Raw genomic sequence first — 19,694 nt, 5'->3', positions numbered from 1 at the left:
TATCTGATGTCCAAGATGCCTTCTGCGCACGCTTGCTCCCCGCCCCCCCGCCCCAACAAATAGAAGCAGTTTGAAAGCTTTGGTCCTTTTAAAAGACCAAAGCGAAAGAAAGAGAATGGGGGAAGGGAGAGAACCTAGGAAGCTCCGTTTTGCCAAGATGCAATAAATCTGAATACCAGGAAGTTCAATTTAGGCCGAAACTACAAACTCATGAATTTCAAGTGAGTCCAGAATTTGGGAGAAAACAAAGTCTCCCTTCCATCCAGTTTCAAAAGTAGCTCTGACGACTGCAAAAAAGCAGCTGGCAACTTGGTAACCATACCAAGAGAAGACAGGCCATGAATGTACCATTAGCTACCCAGAGAACAACTGCTGCAGGCTGTTATTCTTGGGCCTTTTGAGAATAGTTGCTCCAGTCTGGATAAAGAACTCTCTGCCCTATTTTAGCGTGGAGATACCTCCTCTCGGGATGTTTTCTGGGATTCTCCTCATGGGCTAGGCCAGCATTTCCTGTCCTTCTGCCCTCTGGTTCAAATGGTCTACCATTGAACTGACTTACTGTGTGTGCATTTGGAATGGTGTTTATTTATTGAGCAATTTCTTTAGAGAAATGTCTCACTGAGTTCTTAATAGAACCATCAAGCTTGCAATTTGTGTAATGTGAGAAATATGTTAACCAGGGACCCACATATTAGTAAGATGCTAAATGTAAAGTCAAGTGTTCTTCTCCCCATGTCAATATTTAGTCACTAAAATCACAGAAGCTGTTATGTCATTTTAGGCACACATTATCATCTATGTGATATTTTATGAATGTTTTCAGAAAAGAAATTCAAATAGAAATACTTTAAGTGATAGTATAATTGATTTATGTTTAAATCTCTATAGAGTGTATTTCTATTCATTTTTATAGCATTATAACAACTTAGGATGTGAAACTTCATCATCCAGTGGGATCTTCAGACTCTGTGGCCTTGAAATCACTTCAACAAAATTAACGGTCCTGTGAATTACCTACATCCCATAATTCAGTTCTCTAGGGAGCAAAGGACAGAGTTTTGGAATATTAGAGATTAAGGGTTTTATCCCCTAACTCCTAACTATAAAAAAATATATATATAATAATTTGTTATATTCTTTATTCTTGTGACACCTAGGTAACCACTGTTAATATTTTGTGTATGTCCTTTGAGTTAAACATGTGTATGAACATGCACACATGCACATACATGCTTGAACACACCTGGAGTTTAATGAGATGATTTTATTTATTATGTTTTGTAGCTTCTCTATTGCTATATATCAAGAACATTTTCCCAGATCAATAAACTGTTTTATTTCCTGAGCATTAATGCTTTCAGGGCATTTCAGTGTGGGATTGTACCAAAATTATCTTGGTATCTCAGAGTATTTTTAACATGAATTTTTAAAAAATGATTATTTCAAATGTTTTTAAATACTGACCTTAGTTTTCAAAAATGTTTTTGTACCTTGGGCCATGTTAAATAAATAAACTAAGTGTAGCTTCAATGTCTGTTAGTTCCTTGAATTTTAGACCAAAGCATAGAACAACACCCTTCCAGAGCCTTACAGAATATCCTTGATCCTGTTCTAGAAGAGACTAAGCTCTTTTACATAGAAAATAATTTTTAAAGTCCCTAGAAAAGAAGATCAATAATATAATCAGTCAATGCTTCCCCCCCCCCATTTCTTAAAAAATGTTGTATTTTTGCCCTATTTCTACACCAAGAAGAACCTTGTGACTTAAACTCATCTGCCTCTGGATGCTCTGTCCATTGCCAAAGTTTCCAGAGTCAACTTCAAAGAAAACTGAGGTCCATACCTATTTCCCCATCTGTTTCTGATTCCTTTGCCCCTTGTTTTGGATTTTCCCGATTGGTTGCTAGAGAACATAGCCCTGTCCCTTTTGTTGACAGGTTGCCAGGATACATCCAGGCGACAAAGGCTGGGGTTCCTGTTACCCAACAGCCTCACATACTAATGCGAAGTCCCACTAGAGGGGATGTGAACTTTGGAGCTCCCAGCTTTTCTGCTTCTGTTTCTACCAGCCCTCTCCCTGAGTCCTCAGTGGGGTTTGGCCAACTATTATAAAAGTCAAAATAGAAAGAAAAAGAACAAATATTACAAGGTAAGCCTCTCGAAAGGTGTTTTTAATCTTGTCTAGTAGCTCCTAAATCTCAAACTTTTCCTCTCACTTAGTAACTGCTTATTTTAGATATTTTTGGTCTCTTCCCCTTCCTTGCCATCAGTATGCAATAAATGTTTCCTAAGTATAGGAAAGGAAACCAAAGAAAGATAATTAGTCCTTAAATACTCATAAACAAAATAATATCATTTTACTTCTTTAGATAATACTGGCAATGATGAATTAAATATCCTAATGGATAAAGATAATCACATTCCATTTCAAGGGATGATATCTTAAACAATTTTCTTTCAAGGAAATGTAAATATATTTTTAACATTCATTCAGTGTTATGTGTTTATTAGTTAGAATATCAATGGAACAAAAGGCATGATAAAGGCTATTGTTACTCAATTGAGTTGCTGATTTTTTAAATTAATTGCAATGGAATCTACATGAAATAAAATATAATGAAACTTGAATTCTTAAATTCAAGTTCCTGAAAAGCAAGGACTTTAATACATGTATACAACCATGTAACCATCACCTCAATAAGGCATAGGACATTTCTGTTACCCTGACATTTTCCTCATATTCTTTCTGGTCATCTTCCCTCTACCATTCTGTTTCCTGTCATCAAAGAACAATTTGACCATTTATGAACTTTATGTGAATAGAGTGAATAGAATCATACAATATATATCTCTGACTACAAAGAATGTTTTTAAGTTTGTTCCATGGCTCAATTCTTTTTACAGGTGAGTATAATTGCATTATATGATCTTTTCACATTTGTTTATTCTGCTGCTTTGTATTTGGTTTATTTCCAGTGTGGCCCTCTTTTAACTTAACTGCTATAAACATTCTTGCACTAGTCTGCTTTTTTTTTCACCATCAATTTAATTTAAAAATATTCCAGCTTTATTGCACTTTTATTGACAAAAATTGCATATATTTAGAAAATACAGTGAAACGTTTGGTTTTATTTATGCATTGTGAATTGATTACCACAATCAAGCTGATTAAGGAATCCATCACCTCATAGAGTTACCTTTTTTTCCTTTTTCTTTTCTTTCTTTGGCAGTGTGTGCGTGATGACAACACTTGTGATCCACTATCTTAACATGTTTCAAATATATAACACATTATTATTAACTATAGCCACTATGTTACACATTAGGTCTTCAGTAATTATTTACCTTGTAGCTGCAAGTATGTACTCTTTGACCAATAATTTGCCTTTATCCCCAGCCCCTGGTTACCACCATTTTACTTAAATGACCAACAGGTATCTAAAATATGCTCAACATCACTAATCGTCAAGAAACGCAAATCAGAAGCACAATGAGATATCAGTCTTATAACCGTTAAAATGGCAATTATCAAAAGGACAAAAGACAAGTGTCAACAAGAATGAGGAGGAAAGGGAACCCTTGCACACCAGTTGGTGGGAATGTAAATTAGAACATCTATTATGGAAAACAATATGGAGTTTTTCAGGAAATTAAAACTACCATGTGATTCACCAATCCCTCTTCTGGTATACATCCAAAGGCAGTGAAATCAGTATGTTACAGAGATATTTGCACGCCCATGTTCCTTGAAGCATTATTCAATAGACAAGATAAGAAACCCAACTAAGTGTTTATCAATAGATGACTGGATAAAATATTGTAAAGCACACACACACACACACACACACACACACATACACACATAGAATAATGTTCTGTTATAATATATATGTATATGTATATGTATAGCTTTTGCCATTTTAAATGCCTTGTCTCCTATGCATGTCATCTTTATTGATTTACAATTCACATCTGAAGTATAAAATTTGATGAGTTTGACAAATGAATAGCTCTATTTAGTTATGAAACATGTCTATAATAAGAGCATGTTCATGGACTGGCATTCGGTTCTCCACCTGCATACCTACTCATCAAGTAATAAACGACCTACTTTCTGTCTTTACAGATTCTCTTTGCCTGTTCTACAGTTTAATATAAAGGGAATTGTTCAGTATATACACTTTCATGTCTGACATTTTCAGCATGATATATCTGGGAGGACCCATGTTTTTGTTTGTTTATTTTTTAGTGTGGAGCAACATTTTATGTATGACTATGCCACATTTTAAAAAATCCATTTACCTGTTGATGTATATTTATGTTGTTTCTAACATTTCTCCATTATGAGTAAAGTTGGCATAAACCTTTGTTCTTCAGAGTGGCTGTAACATTTCACATTCCCACCAGAAATGTGTGAGTTCCAGTTTTTCCATGCTCTCATTAACAATTACACTCTTTTTAACTTTAGTTTTTCTAATGTGTATAGCTAGTAATATCTCTGCAGTTTTTGTTTACATTTTTCTGATGACTAACAGTAATGTTGAGTATTATTTCATACGCTTATAGACTATACATTTTTTTTCTTTTAGAAGGTACTGGGATTGAACCCAGGGCCTTATTCATGTTAGCAAGTACTCTACCAGAGCTATACATTTTTTGTTATCAATAATCTATTCAAAGTTTTTGCTTATTTTAAAAATTTTGATTGTTATATTTTATATACCTTAAAATATATAATATATATATTCCTTTTTAGATATATAGTTTAAAAACTTTCAATCTGTGGCTTGCACTTCAATTTTCTTAATCATGATTTTTAAAGAGCAGAAGTTTCTAATGTAGAAGAAGTATATTTTATTATATTTTATTTTATATTTAGTGGTTTTGTGTTTTGTCTAAAATAATCTTTGTAAAAATCAAGATAATAAAATTCTTTTATGCTTTCTTCTAGACACTATAGTTTAAGCTTTTGTATGTAGCTCTGTTTTTGTATGATGAACCTAGGGAGTTGACATTAATTTTCTCCTCAAACGTATTCAGTTGTTTCACTGTTATTTGTTACAAAGATTTCCCTTTCTCCATTGAACTGCCTTTGCATCTTTGTCAAAAAATGAATTGACTGCCTATTTGCATTGACCGTATATTTCCAGACTCTCTATTCTGTTCCATGAGTTTCTTTGTCTATCCTATTGGCATCATTAATTTTAATAAGCTAACATATCTTGGCTTGTAGGTAGTGAAAGCAAGTTTTCAAAACAAATGAAGAAGTTGAGTCCTTTCATGACTACTTGCCAGTGAAACCATACACAAAAATTTGAATCAGGTTGAGCATTTTCCTTGCATGTTACCCAAATATTTCCCCAGGCAGTAACCTGATTTTAAGTGATTCTATATTAAGCAAAAGTCAAAAATATATTTATAAATTTATTCAAGAATCATAATCCCAGTAAAAATATGTATTTTTCAAATCCATTTAGGCAAAATGTCTTGAACTTGACTTTCATGTATTTGTTTATTCAGTAATTCATTGAGTACCTACTGGAATCCAGACATTGCTCTAGACAGGGAAAAAGAGGAGCAGAATATTTCTTGGTTCAAAATTTCTGCAAGCAAACATTACTTATTATATCCACCCTATTGCCTTTTTAACAATATATTTCTTATAGTTACAGAGAAAAATCTAAACCTAGTTTTAAAAAGTATCAGATTAAATATTTTCATATATTCCTATCACCTGAGAGAAATGAACACTTGAATGTTTCCTAAGGAAAAATATTTCTCACCTCTTCCCAGTTTTGCTATCATTGATATAAAATATTCATTTCTTTTGATCATGAGAATGTGAATTATCATTCTGATCAACTGCATTTTCCACCTTATTTAATTAGTTAATTAATATATTCACTTTTATACTGTGGTCTGAACACAAGGATGCTTTACCAATGAGCTGCATCCCCAATTCTTTTATTTTATTTTTCGATTTTTGAGACAGAGTATCACTAAGTTGCTTAGAGCCTTGCTAAGTTGCTGAGGCTGGCCTTCAGTCTGCAATTCTCTTGACTCAGCCTCCTGAGTCTCTGGAATTACAGATGTGTGCCACCAAGTCTAATTCCACCTTATTTTAGAATTTGAATTTTATATATTGTTTCTAAGATAAATTTGTTTATAAACCTTAACTATGATTCTCCTCTGGGTCTACATAATTTAAATGAATATGTAATATGTCCAAATTATTTTCCTAAATTCTCTGGTAAATAAAACCTTTTGAGGAATATATAAAATTCTAGAATTGAGTTGTAAATGGTGAAGAATGTGTACACCTTCTCTTCCCGAGGGACCAGTGATGATTCCTGTGGAGTCTTAAAAACATGAACTCTTAGAGCCACGTTCAGTTTCCCAGATTTCACATGGGTGGGGGTGGGAGTGTGGGTACCAGGATTTTGTCTGTGGACTGTAGTGTTTGGTTTGGTTTTGGATGCATAGGATTTGGCATTATTTTCCCTCTGACTGTACCTCAAAGGAACATGAAATTAGAAACAAAACCAAATGCAGCGCAGACCACATGGAAATAAGCTCACTAGTAGGACAAGGCTAGTGAGGAAGCCTGCATCCCTGGGTTCTGCTTGGCATTAGATTTGGACCCCAATGGGAACAGGGGAGAGGGAAGACCCCAGTCAGTAACATATATAGAATTTAGCCTCATTTAGCATCTTCAGGAACCAGTGGAGTAGAAAGCCTTCCTTGCTAAGATGCGCTGAGTATACTGAATAATTGAGGTCAGAACCTTGGATGGTGATAAATGGTGTGAAATCATGGTCTCTCTACCACCTGAACAGAGTCATTCAGGCTAATGCAACCAACCTCATCCACCCAGGCTAGGCACCAGCATGGACAAATTACTCAGGATGCTTCGTTTCAAAGGGAATGCAAACATAGTCTTTTTTTCTTTCTTTCTTTCTTTTCAATGAGAAGTACTGAAGTGAAAGCAAATTTCTATACAGAACAATTTTTAAAGTGAGGTTAGAAAAGGGCTTCAAACAGACTGGTCGCTACTGATTCACAGCAGCTCTTTAATATACATACGAATTGAAATAAAGATCTCAGCTATTAAAAAAAAAAAAAAAAAAGACAAAAACACAGAGATTCGTTTTCCAAACAGCAATAGGAATATACCATGTGGGGAACAGCAGAGGAGGAGAATGTAAAGGAGGCTGGTTATTAATGGATTAAAAGTGACAAAAAACAACAAATAGAGGATCCAGTGTGCAGAGTGCCACTGCAACTGAGCATTTATTTGAGAAAAGATTAAGAGAAACCTGATGAAGTTGTGTGCAAGAAAAACTTGGTAGGGTTCTGGTTACATTGAGTGTTGTTTTAAAATTCACGTTGATTAATAATTAGACATTTCACTGTTGAAGCGAAGCTTCATTTGTATGTTCTAATGCAAGGATGGGAAATTTACAAGTATACATATATGTATAAATTTATACTTCTAGTAAAAATAATAAATAATTCAGGCCTCATAGGCCATACGCTCTGTTATTGAAGGGCAAAAGCAACCAAAGACAAATGTATAAATGAGTAAGCACGACTGTGCTCCAATAATACTTCACTTACTTACACAAATAGGGAGACAGCTGGCCAGTTTTGGTTTATGGTCCATAGTTTGTCAGTTCTTATTCTAATGTTCAAGAAATTCTGATGAAATATCTTACAAAAATCACACATTAATATTTAGAGGCCTCTTCTCCTTCAGAGTACCTAGTGTTGTTGTTTATTTTGGGGTGGGGGTTTGGGGGGGTCTCCAGAAGAGAAATGGTTTCCAAAGAGAATTAAAACTTTGAAAATCATCAGCACTCAGAATGCATATGGTCAAGAGAGATAATGTATGGATAAACTCATCTCAGGAAGCCAAAGCCTTTGATTCTCCTTTGCTTTCTACCTAATTATGGAGCACCGCTGGTGCATGTGAGTATCTAGTCACACAACCACCTGAAGAATGCCTGTCTGACTTCATTCTCTATGGGAACTCCAGTCATCTATTCTGATTGTTTTATACTAGCTGAACATCTTTACCAAAGTAATGCTGCCTCATCCAATGCATAGTTCTTGGCTATATTCTCATTTATCTTTTATTATGCATCTAAAGCTATACTGTAATTATATTACCAATTCCTTTAGTTGATATTAAGAAGAGACATGAACAAGATTTTAATGTTCAAATATTCCTAAGACTTGAGAAAATACCATGAAACTTAACTTTTCAATGGTTGTTTAATATTTATTTTATTCCTTTATTTAAATAACGAGCTTGATTTTTGTTGAAAATTTTAATATAAAATTAAGTTAATTTCATTCAATGTTCAATGTATTTTGGTAGCACCTACAACATTCTATTGGTTAGGTGCTAAAGATAAAACTATGTAGAGAGCAAGCAAACTGCTAATGTCTTGGAGTTAATATCCAAGTAAAGAAGACAAATACTACACATGCAGACAAATAAACAAAACAAAAACATGTGGTTAGTGAGTGAAAACCATATGCAAAGCCACTTTCCAGTCCCTCCCACAGCCTATCCCAGAGGGAGAAAGAGTTTGACTTGTCTGAGGAAATGAGAGGTGAAATGAATGAAGCACAGTGAAGAAAAAGGTGAGTGAAAGGAGACCAAAGCAGATATGGGGGGTATCAGATTACAGAGGCTCTTCATGGTCCAGAGTTTGGATATTATTTAGACAGTAGTGGGATGACCCTGAAGCATTTAGTCAGAGGAGGTTTTGGTTTTAATTGCAATTTACGGAGTTAGTGACTGCTCTGCAAAAGATGGATTTACAGGGGTCAAAGGCAGAGAGGTTATTTACCTATCATGGCTGACACAGCACATTCATGGTAAAGCACACCTGCCTGGCAGTAGATGTATAAGCGCAATCAAACATCCCAAAAGAACAAGTGGTCCCTTCAATGCCGAAAATGGAAATGTTTCTGTATGCGTTCACGCAGTATGATGAAAGGTTATCCAATATCAAATGGGCTGAGTGGAGACAGGAGTGAAAGAATCTTGGAAAGGAGATGAATTAGATTCAAAAAGCAGAGAAAACAAGAAATGAGAAAGGGCACAGAAGGAAAGTAAAATAAGGTGACTACAGTAGGATAAGATATCCTCTTTCCTGTCAAATCATTAGCAGGCAATCACATAGGGAATAGAAGCATGATAACTTGTTTTAGAATGTAGTAGCACCTTTTACCTTCCCCTCTTTCCTTTTCCTGACCCTGTATTTTCTATGCAAGCCCACTGCAGGCTGAGCATCTAGTTGGAGAGTTAGAGGGACAGAAAACACCTTCCAAGATCAACCCCATTACCAGTGTGACTTCTCCCAAGGTAGAAGATGGTCAAAAGGTTGGTTTAGTACTATCTGACCTAGTTACAATCTAGCATATCACTACCAATGAAGTTAGACAGATGAGCATCCTGGTAAGGATTAATTGCTAAATGAAGATGATGATGATCATCAATACATACCCTTTGCCTAGAAGAAATATGAGAGGAAGGTACAGATGTGTGTGTATGTGGGTGTGTATGCATGTGTGTGAGAAATTAAAAGAGCATTCAATGAGATAATAATAAATATAATAAATTTATGTCATATTTTATAATAAACTATTAGTAAGTATATTAAGCTATGTTAACTATTATATTAAACTATATGAACCATGTAAACTATTTAATTACATTAAATATAACTATACAACTAACTATAACTATAATAAATATAACTAATAAAACTCCAGTTTATTAATAGTCAAGTATACATTTCATTAAAGGATGGAAACATGCATGTTTTGTGAAAGACTATATGATAATTCATTTAAAATAATAAATACATAATAAAAAGTTAATATTTAAATGACTTACATCAGTTCATAGCATTTTCCCTCAAAATACTGAATGATTATGCAATATTAAAGCAAGCTAAATCTTGGATTCCTTCTCTGTTTATTTTCAAGTGAACCATCTTATATTTGAAACAAATGACATTCAAAAAGCAAAAATGAAAGTCATGCTTTTCTCTTCAGTTAAGCTATTTCCTATTTAAAACACCCCATCAAGTGGAATTAAATTATCTTAACTATTGGGGAATTTGGGGGTGATAAGCAGTTCCCAAATAAAGTTTTCAGCAAAGCTCCCAGGAAAAGCATGGTGATAAGAAAAAAAAGAACGCTGTTTGCACTAAAATTACTTAAATGGATACTGTCCATTCCTTGCCTAAATAAAATAGCTTCATTGTGGTTCACTTACAATTTAATAATCTTTAATAACTGGATTTATTGTACTATTTTTTATAACTGGAACTTTACAATTAATTTGAAATGACAAGATGAGGAGCCATTCTTCCGCACAATATTTATAGGACAGGTCCTGCATGCATTTTCAAATATTGAGTCCATAATGTCTTGAGATAGATAGTTTATAATCATGGGATTATAAACTCCTGATATTTGAAAAGTTAGGAAACTGGGAACATGATGATGTAAACAAGTAAATTAAAACCAGCTTGCAACTTTTAAAAGCAAGCTAAACTAGACAACTAGAGGAAAGAACAGTGATTGACAAAAGAAAAACATTGAGAAATGTCAAAGTCCAGTGAAAGTAAATGAGGACTTGATTAAGTGTATTTCATCTGCACTTTGGAATGGGAAATCCTGGAGTTAGTTCTCAAGATAGAGAAAGAAAACCCTTTTCGGGCAGCTCAAGAATTTTCTGCCGTGTTTGTCATTTAGCAGGGTACCCCTGTAGATGTGACTTCAGGGCATGAGTGGTCAGGGAAGGTACAAGAGAATTAAAGAGGAAGTTCAGGAGGTCTCACATTGATGTTCCTAAGAAACTTGGCTGATGGAAATCTCTGAAAAGTTCAACTCAGAACTGGATTAATCACAAGATGTGACAGAAAACTCATAGGTGCACCACTATGCTAGACCATAGGACTGAAAATCCTAGGATTGGTCCATCTGCTTTGTATGAAGAGAGTAGGATTACATCATTTAAATAACGTTGTAATGCAATATGTGCAGACTGAGGGAAAGGCCCAGACCATCACTGTAGTATTGGCATTGTAGAGCTTCTGGCTGCCTGCAGACTTCTCACTGATGAAGAAGACAGGCCTCTATTTCTTTATTTGCAGAGGCATGCAATCATCACAGATATGGAACCAAATTAACATACTATAATAATTAGATTACTAAGAGTGGATGGGTTGGGATTTTGGGAAATATCTCTAATGAATAAAGTAGTGATGGGGATGGGAACTCAAAAGTTTATGTTCCTAGTCAGGTGTGGTGGTGCACACCTGTAATCCCAGCAGCTCCGGAGGCTGAAGCAGGAGGATTGCCAGTTCAAAGCCAGCCTCAGCAAAAGTGAGGTGCTAAGCAATTCTGTGAGACCCTGTCCCTAAATAAAATACAAAATAAACTGGGGGTGTGGCTCAGTGGTCAAGTACCCAAAATATCCCCAGTATCCCAAAATATCCCCAGAATCCCAAAAAAATATCCCTGGTATCCCAAAATAAAACAAAGAACTTATGTCCCCATATATTGGTTCTGGGCTTCACTATCAAAGGCAGTATTCTGGATAAAATGAATTATTCCACAAATCCAGTTCCAGGCAAGTCCTTCTTACCTCACTCAAGTGTTCTCAGACAGTGGGGCATTTATTATAAGGATACATGTGCAAAGAAACACAGGGGAATCTAACAACCAGGCCCAAGGAAGCACAGGGACTACCTGTTCTAGGGGGATTCCTAGCCAAATAGTTGAGTAGACTCTGTTCTCTGGTCCAGACACCAAAATAATTAAAAAGTCATTTCTCATAAACGTTTCACAATGCTAGGGGGTAAGTCAAAGACGCTCTCAGCCAGGTTGTTTTTATTTCTACTGAGCAGAATGTTAATAATCAGGAACTAGCCTCTTTGGGTTTTCAGCCCTATGCTCAGTAAAATCTCTTGCTTGAATTACTTCAGAAATATGAGCAAAACTAGATACCTGCCCTGCTCCCCATTTTAGGTGGGATTTAGATAGAGGCCTGTTCATGGTCTTGCTCTGTGAGCCAGCCTTTTATCCAGCGTCCAGCTCTTTCCCAATCATCTCCCACTGGGGATGGGGCGTTTACTAACATGCTATGGAACGCAGTCACCTAGGGTCACCTCACCAGAAGGTGGTACAAGTGTCCTTAGCAGGGGCAATGAGAATGGCAAGCCACGTGATTCAAATATTTCATATCAATTTGATCAGTTTAAAAATATGCTCCTATTTCTCATAAATTTCTAGTATGTCTTTCAGGCTACACTTGAAATGTCCTTTAATTAAATCTAAACAAAATGTGGTTTGAGTTATCTAGAGATTGAAAACTATGGAAATCCTCAGAACATTTGAATAAGAGGAAGAATAATTTTTGAAGAGCTATAATAAGTTACTAATTATATCTTCTGACCAGCTGCATTTTTTATGAAAATACATGGAAGAAGACAAATTTTAAAAGCCATATAATTATCACATCAGGTTTAATACCCACTGATTTGCTGAATTTTTTATTTTACTTTTAATCTTCATAACAACTGTCTAAGGTGAGTGTTAGATCCCACTAAACATATTAAGTAACTAGGAACAGAGAGTTTAAATATCTCACTCAAGATTCCACACCTAATAGGTATTTTGGAGTTAAGGCTTGAACTGAGGTCTGAGTTTGTATGAGGGGTAAACCAAAAATGAAAACAAAGCAAGCAAACAACAACCACAACCCCACAAGATCGATGTGGGGGAAATTAACAAAGTTCTTACTCGAGTCTTTATTGTAAACTACTTTTTCAGTTTTTAGTGAGCAAATTAGAAGTTACCTATGCATTTCAAAATTTGCTTGACTTTAGGCAACTTTTTTTCTTTTGCCACAAATGTGATAGCTTAGTCAAAATTAAAATCTGAGTAAACAGAACCCATGTTGCACAGAAAGGAATAGAAAATTATTTTGGCACTCAAATGGAAGCTGCTGCTGAAAATAAAGCATTTAATTTTTATTTAAGTCCTACACAAATGTAGCAAAATTATATAGCAGAACATTCCAGCGATATTTGTCAAGATTTTTATATTTATTTTTTGCAGTACTGGGGATTGAAAGCAGGGCCTTGAGCATGCTAGGCAATCACTCTGTCACTGAGCTATACTCACAGCCCTTGGTCAAGATTTTTAACAAAAATACTTAGACATATATCAGCCCACTGGTAACATAGGATGTAACGTGGAGTTAGCTGTTCGAACTGACATTAAACAGATTTTAGTATTGGAGGGATCAGATAAGTTTGGATTTGTGTAGTATGATTAGTCTTAAGAGGTAAGACACAAGTTATAGTTTCATAAATCAGAGCAATCTATTTCCTACTAAAAGTTTGCATTTAAAGGAAACTCTGCAATGCATCATTAGTTTGCCTGGTCCTTATATGATAAATGTTAAAGTTCCAGATTTCACATTCCATGATCCTTTTTTCAACCTTATGTGGCATATGTTATATGAAAATCTATAAAGTTTCCCCATTTCCCAGAGGAAAATCAAAATCCTTGCGATCAGTTATAAGACTTAGTTATTTATTTTCAATAGACCTCCCCAGTACTTAAATTATTCACCACTATTTCCTCTCTCATTTTACCCACCTCATGACTTATCCCCCCTGCCATGCACACACTTATGCACATCCACTTACAAACATTTCTGTCCGTATCACCCGCCCACCTGCATACCTATACTACTTACCCATTCACACTCATTGGCCAACATATGTATGCGCTGCTCACAGTCACTCACATATCACATCCACAATTCACACCCATCCCTCTGTACCTCCACATCAGCACTCCCATTCCCTCCTACCTATTAATATACACACCCATCCACACGTCCCTCCACACATTTACATCTCTCTGTTCACACACTTACATAGAATCCTATCTAGTCCTGCCCATTAATTTGTATCTATCTACATACTCATCCACATGTACACCCATCCCCGTCTTCTCATATGTATACATTTTCACTCAAGCTCCTCGTCGACAGTATCGCGCACATACCACACACACACCTATCCTTCCTGCCACAAGCCAGGTCCCACAACTTTTCAAACATGTCATGCTTTAGGTTTCCATATCTTTGTGTGTGCTACTCTATTGGTTAGAAATGTCTTCCCTTCTTCCTTCCCTATTTAATTGCTATTTATCTTTCAAAAACTACCTCAATGATTTTTTTTTTTTTTTTGGCATATGAACGTTCATAGTAACTCTAGGTATACAACAAACAAATTAATCATCCAAAATTCACTTCAACACGTAAAATAAATTATGATACATATATACCAATGAATATTATTCAGCCATTAAAAGTAGTGCATTATGGATACAACTTGAACAATTTGGATGAATCTCCAGGGAATTATGCTAAGTAAAAACTAAAAAAAAAAAACAAAAACAAAAACAAAACAAAACAAAACAAAAACAACAAAAAAAAACTAATTCAAAAAGGTTACATACTGTATAATTCTATTTATATAACATTTTGAAATGATAAAATTTTAGAAATGGACAACAGATTAGTGGTGTCCAGGAGGGAGGGATGGGGACTTACAGGAGGTAGTGGAAGGAAGGTGAGTGTGGTTATAAGAAGATAACACAGGGAATTCTTATGGGGTTGGAACTGTTCAGTACTCTGACTATGGTGGTGGTTAATATGCAAGTGGTAAAATTTTACAGCCTGTAATACACACACATACACAAACACAAGTAAAACTTGGTATTCTGACTTTGATCTATAGATTATACTAATGTCAATATACTGGTTGAGATATTACACTAGAGTTTTGCATAATATTACTGGGGGGGAGTAGGCAAGTATATAAAGGATCTGTATATTATGTATATTATTTCTTTCAACTTCATATGAATCTACAATTATCTCAAAAATTGCAATGAAATGCAATTATGTCACTATCAGACCTTAAAAATTAACATTAATTCTTAATCTCTGGATGCAAGATCCATTTTAAAGTATGTTGTGCTGTGATAAAATGAATCAAGATGAAATGCCCCTAGGAAAGTGTAAACTTTTGCAAGTAGATCCAAACAGTCAATTCCACCAGTGCACACAGAGGAAGACTTGGCTCAGCACCAAACCACAATAGTACAGTTCAGATCTGGGGACATAATGACAAACACAGGCCAGCCATTCACCAAGGATTTAAGCAACAAACTCTGAGGCTGAATTTCTTTATGTCTTTCTTCATGAGGAAACACACACACACACACAAGAAAACAATAAGGGATGTCCTACAATTAGGGCAGCTACATCATGTTAATGACAATAATTCTCCCTGTGTGACCCCCCTTTTACCTGTGGAGAAATTCCAAATCAGATTCAATTATAAATTGAATTATAAAATGTGCTTCTTTATGAACACCATAGGCAACATCTCAATGTTCTTATACTCTTTGTACAATACATTCTATATTTCACCTTTGATTTGTTCATGTTTGAATATAAATAAATGCCCATGAACAAGTGGGACAATACTTAGTTGGATTATAAATGACACAACAAGTTGGCGGATCCACCTTATGCCAGAACTCCTTATAGTAAATGACGCTATGAAATGGACATTGTTTTCAGCTGAGAATCAAAACCAAAAGTGAGTGACTCTCTCCACCCAAAATGTTTAAACATCCACCTTCAATTGTTAGAGAAGGCTGGTTGTCTTGAGAACACAGTTGAAAAATAAATGAAGTCAGTTGGCCAGACACAGGGTGTATTTAAGTCAAATTTCTGAAGAAAACAGTCAAGATTCTCTCTGATATAAATATGGAGTTACAAAACAAACAGTCCAAAGGAAAAAGAAGGACAAGCTTCAAGTGTGAACCAGGAAAGGCATACTGGCCTCAATGCAGAGAATGCAGTCTAGAGGGTTCTGTCAGGGATAGAGAGTGACATATGTTGTGTACTTGTGCTTTTGTTAACATGAATTGTGTTTTAATTCTCCTTCAAGAGGACTAAATAGTACATCTAAGAAAGGGCCAGGAGATGGGGACCCCCATGGTGGTGTTTTCTATGGGCACTTGGACCGGGGTTATTGTCTCCTAGCTATTTTTCTAGGGTACCGTGTGGACAAATTTGACTGAACAACCTTTTTACAGAGGCTGCATTCACACAACTGACTTTTTTCTCTTGAGATAATTCAGTTTTCTATTACTAGTTTAGTAAATCACCATAAAATTAGTGACTTGAAATAGCATGAATTCACTAGTTAACAATTCCATGAATCAACATGGCTGTCACTGGTCAAAAATTGAGGCGTCAGCAAGGCGGAGCTTCTTTCAAAGGCCCTAGGGGAGAATCTGTTTTCTGACTCTTCTCAGATTCTAGAGGAAACCACATTTCTTGGCTGGTAGCCCTCTTCCTATATCTTTAAACTCAGCAAAAACTACTCAGGTCTCCTTCGTGCTTCATATGTCTTTTGCTGTTGCTTCTTTCTCAGGAACTTGGGAGAGGCTCTTCACATTTGAGGTCTCCTGTGATCAGACTGAGCCCATCACCTCTAATATATAATATTTTGCTTTCTCTAGCATATAGTGGAGTGAAAATATAAGCCACATACTTAAAATGGTAAATTGGTTAGTATTGCCTTTATCCCTCCTGCCAAATGGAAAATCCAGAGCAAATTAGCAGTAGGGTCAACCATGGGAGGCTTCAGTCTTTATCTCTTCTTGATGGTGTCTTGTCCTTATTATGTTGGGTCGTCCTAGTTGTACAGTGGAGATAGACAGTGGAAACATAAAAGGTGACACAGAACACAAAAGGTAGAAAAAGGTCCTGTTGAAAACACAAGATGGGAGAAATCAGCATCTAGAGTCGATTTGTAGTTGAATTCTACCAATCAAATATGCTAACTTTTCCAATTTTATGTGTGACTTAAAGTATGCATGCAGATTTTTTTTTTAATTACAGGAGAATAGAACAAGTCAGTTGATACTCTCACTGACTTCCACGCTATTTCATAGTAATTGGACATGCACAGGAGGGAGGCTTTCAGCAAAATTTAAACCACAAAAAATTTAAACCATAAGCTATGGGGGTTTGCAAATAAAGAGTTGTCACCGCAGTTCATATTTTGCCTGGGCTCCCAGGACACAGAGAATGAACAAGTTCCTCCTAGACACCAGGAGACTCATTCTAGTGGTTTTCTCCAGCAGGGATATCCTGTGTAAGCTCTCCTGAGACAGGAAAAGATGTAGTAGATTCTGAGTCAGCAATGAGCACTAACCATATGGCCTGTGAATGAGTGCCTTGTTTACAAGACTCAGTGATGCCAAATAGAATGACGATAGTTTTTCTGGTGACTTATTTACATAGGAGGAGGGGAGATGCAGGAAGAATAGCAACAAAAGTCCATGTTGAGAAACAGCATCCCGCTGCTCGTGGGCGTATATCAACTACCAGGCCCCAGGAGTCACAATCGGGGGAGTCATGATGAGCATATGAACACAAAGGCACCCTCATACACACAGCAGAAGTCCAGCCTGCTTTCTGGGCCCTGCTCTGTTCGTAACTTCCTGTCCAGGCTTTCCTCAGATAGGTTTGAGTGAAGAGATCATTATTAACAGAGGGTATTCATATATATAATGAATGATAATAATGATTAATTTAAGACTTAGCCAGGCTCCGGGAGGCACTGATCTCCTAGAGGTGGATGGAGCTAAGGCACAACCTTGTGTTTGTTGCAGGGTAAGTGAGGGATGTGGTTAAAAAGGTTCCTTCAGGATACAGTCAGGTCCATCCTTCCCATGCCAGTCTGTCCTGGCCAAGCAGCTCCTTCAAGGGCAGCTGTATTCTTCATTGTGTTTGTTTCCACCTGGACACACTAGTCCAGTGACTGCACTTCAGATGTTACTTCCCTGTGGCTTGGAAGTCAGTGCCCAAAGTGTTGCACTGAGTGACAGCAAATCAAGAGAGTGGGAACACTGTGCACGCGTGTCACATAATGGCGCTAGTAAACACATGCATCTATTTGAGATTCTTTTTTTTTATTTTGAACACTAAAACATGAATACCTAATTTTTACCATTTTTTTTTTAATCATAATACATCAACTTATGCTCTGGATAGATTTAGGAGATCTCATTCTAAATTGAGAAGGAATTGCTGTGCTGTTCTTACACATTTTCAATTCAAACTAATTTTTAAGTATTTCTCGACTAACTAGCTTGGCAGAAGAAAAGTGCGCCCAATTTTATAACCCGCACAAGGAAGCATAATTCCATACCAAATTTTGAAAATCTAATTATAGTTTATATTAATAGCTTGTTTATGATTCTTTTTATTGACTGATTCTTTCTTTGAGCTAATAAGAAAAGATATCTAACATTTCTCATCTGAAGCATCATTGAATGGTAAATCAAGGTCTTCTTCTATTGGCTTAAATAGAAGAGTAGCTCTCATTATATCAAGTGATAATTAAATAATTACAGGAATGCCTTCAAAACATTCAGATGATCCACAAAATACATTTTTTTTGTTTGCTTCTGTTTTCCTTTTTTCTCTATTATCTTTATTTCCCTATTGTCTTGATTATGGATGTTCTAAACAATGGTCCCTTGGTATATAGATGTCCCATGACTTCCCCATAACTTAGGAACAGTCCTTAGGTCACTGCTGCTTTCTTTTCTCTTGGATTTCTCCCTCCTTCTTTGAACCATGCATTGCAGGTTTAACCTACTTTCATTGGGAAGATTTCCTTCTAAATTTTTACTAATAAATATATTGTGGTTTTAGTAATAACATCTTCCAGAAAAGATAGGATATCTTCAAGGGAATTCCCAATTTCTGAAGGACTGGGATTTCCAGTTCTTTGAAGTGATTCTCAAATATTTAATTAAGAAGAAAAATGTGGGAAAGGGGCAGTTTCAAACAAGGGTCAAAAACTCAAATGCCTCAAGGATGAAGCATGAACTATAAATTAAAGAAGCAGATCAGTGAGAAATATTGGACATGAAATGTAAACTAGTTCAGCAGACTGGTGAGAAAATTTGAAAGAGTGAAGACTGGCTGTCTGAGTGATAGGCACAACTTTTACTCAGCTTCAGCTTAAGTTGGATGTGGCCACATGGGATGCAGGCTCTGTATAGCTAGATATTCCACCTTTTTCAAGAGAAAAAGTGAACATCTCTCAATTTTAAAATAATGGCAACTAATTCAAACATTTTTAACTCTTTGCAGTCTAAAAAGAATATATTGTAGGCCCTATTTGACCTATGAACCAATCAATACTTGGGATAGAATTACCCTAAATGTGAAAAAATCATGGTATGTGAAATTCCTGTGAAGGCTCATTTGTTACTTAACTCACTATTACTCGACAATCTGATTCCCTTCACCCCAACTTTTTCTACTTGCCTACCTTTTTAATGCATGATAGGCCTCTAATGTGATTATACTGATCGTTCCATAACCAGTTCTTCACCACTCCAGATGTCAGTATTGCAATTACAAGGTCATACCTGTGTGGCATTTGTGAGTTTTGGGTAGTCTGTGATTTGGATACTCAATATAGAGTGAAAAGTACAGGCTTGATCTAACAATAGCTTTCACAGGGTGATATTATGAGCCTTAACAACAT

General features: G+C 35.9%; 1 protein-coding gene across 2 annotated transcripts in view; it reads left to right on the top strand.

Annotated features, from left to right (window-relative positions):
* Positions 1-2,017: 2,017 nt before the first annotated feature.
* Positions 2,018-19,694, top strand: part of LOC124987320 (zinc finger protein 474) — a 61,312-nt gene continuing 43,635 nt past the window's right edge. Inside the window, exon 1 of one of the 2 annotated variants that reach the window (XM_047556498.1) lies at positions 2,018-2,149. The gene's annotated coding sequence lies outside the window, so the exon portion shown is untranslated. The remainder of the gene's footprint in view (positions 2,150-19,694) is intronic. The other variant, XM_047556500.1, reaches the window with a different exon arrangement.

Source organism: Sciurus carolinensis, chromosome 6 (genome assembly GCF_902686445.1).
Source record: "Sciurus carolinensis chromosome 6, mSciCar1.2, whole genome shotgun sequence".
In the NCBI taxonomy this organism is placed as follows: Eukaryota; Metazoa; Chordata; class Mammalia; order Rodentia; family Sciuridae; genus Sciurus; species Sciurus carolinensis.
The sequence above is the reverse complement of the archived record's forward strand: the minus strand, read 5'-3'. Positions and strand labels throughout refer to the sequence as shown.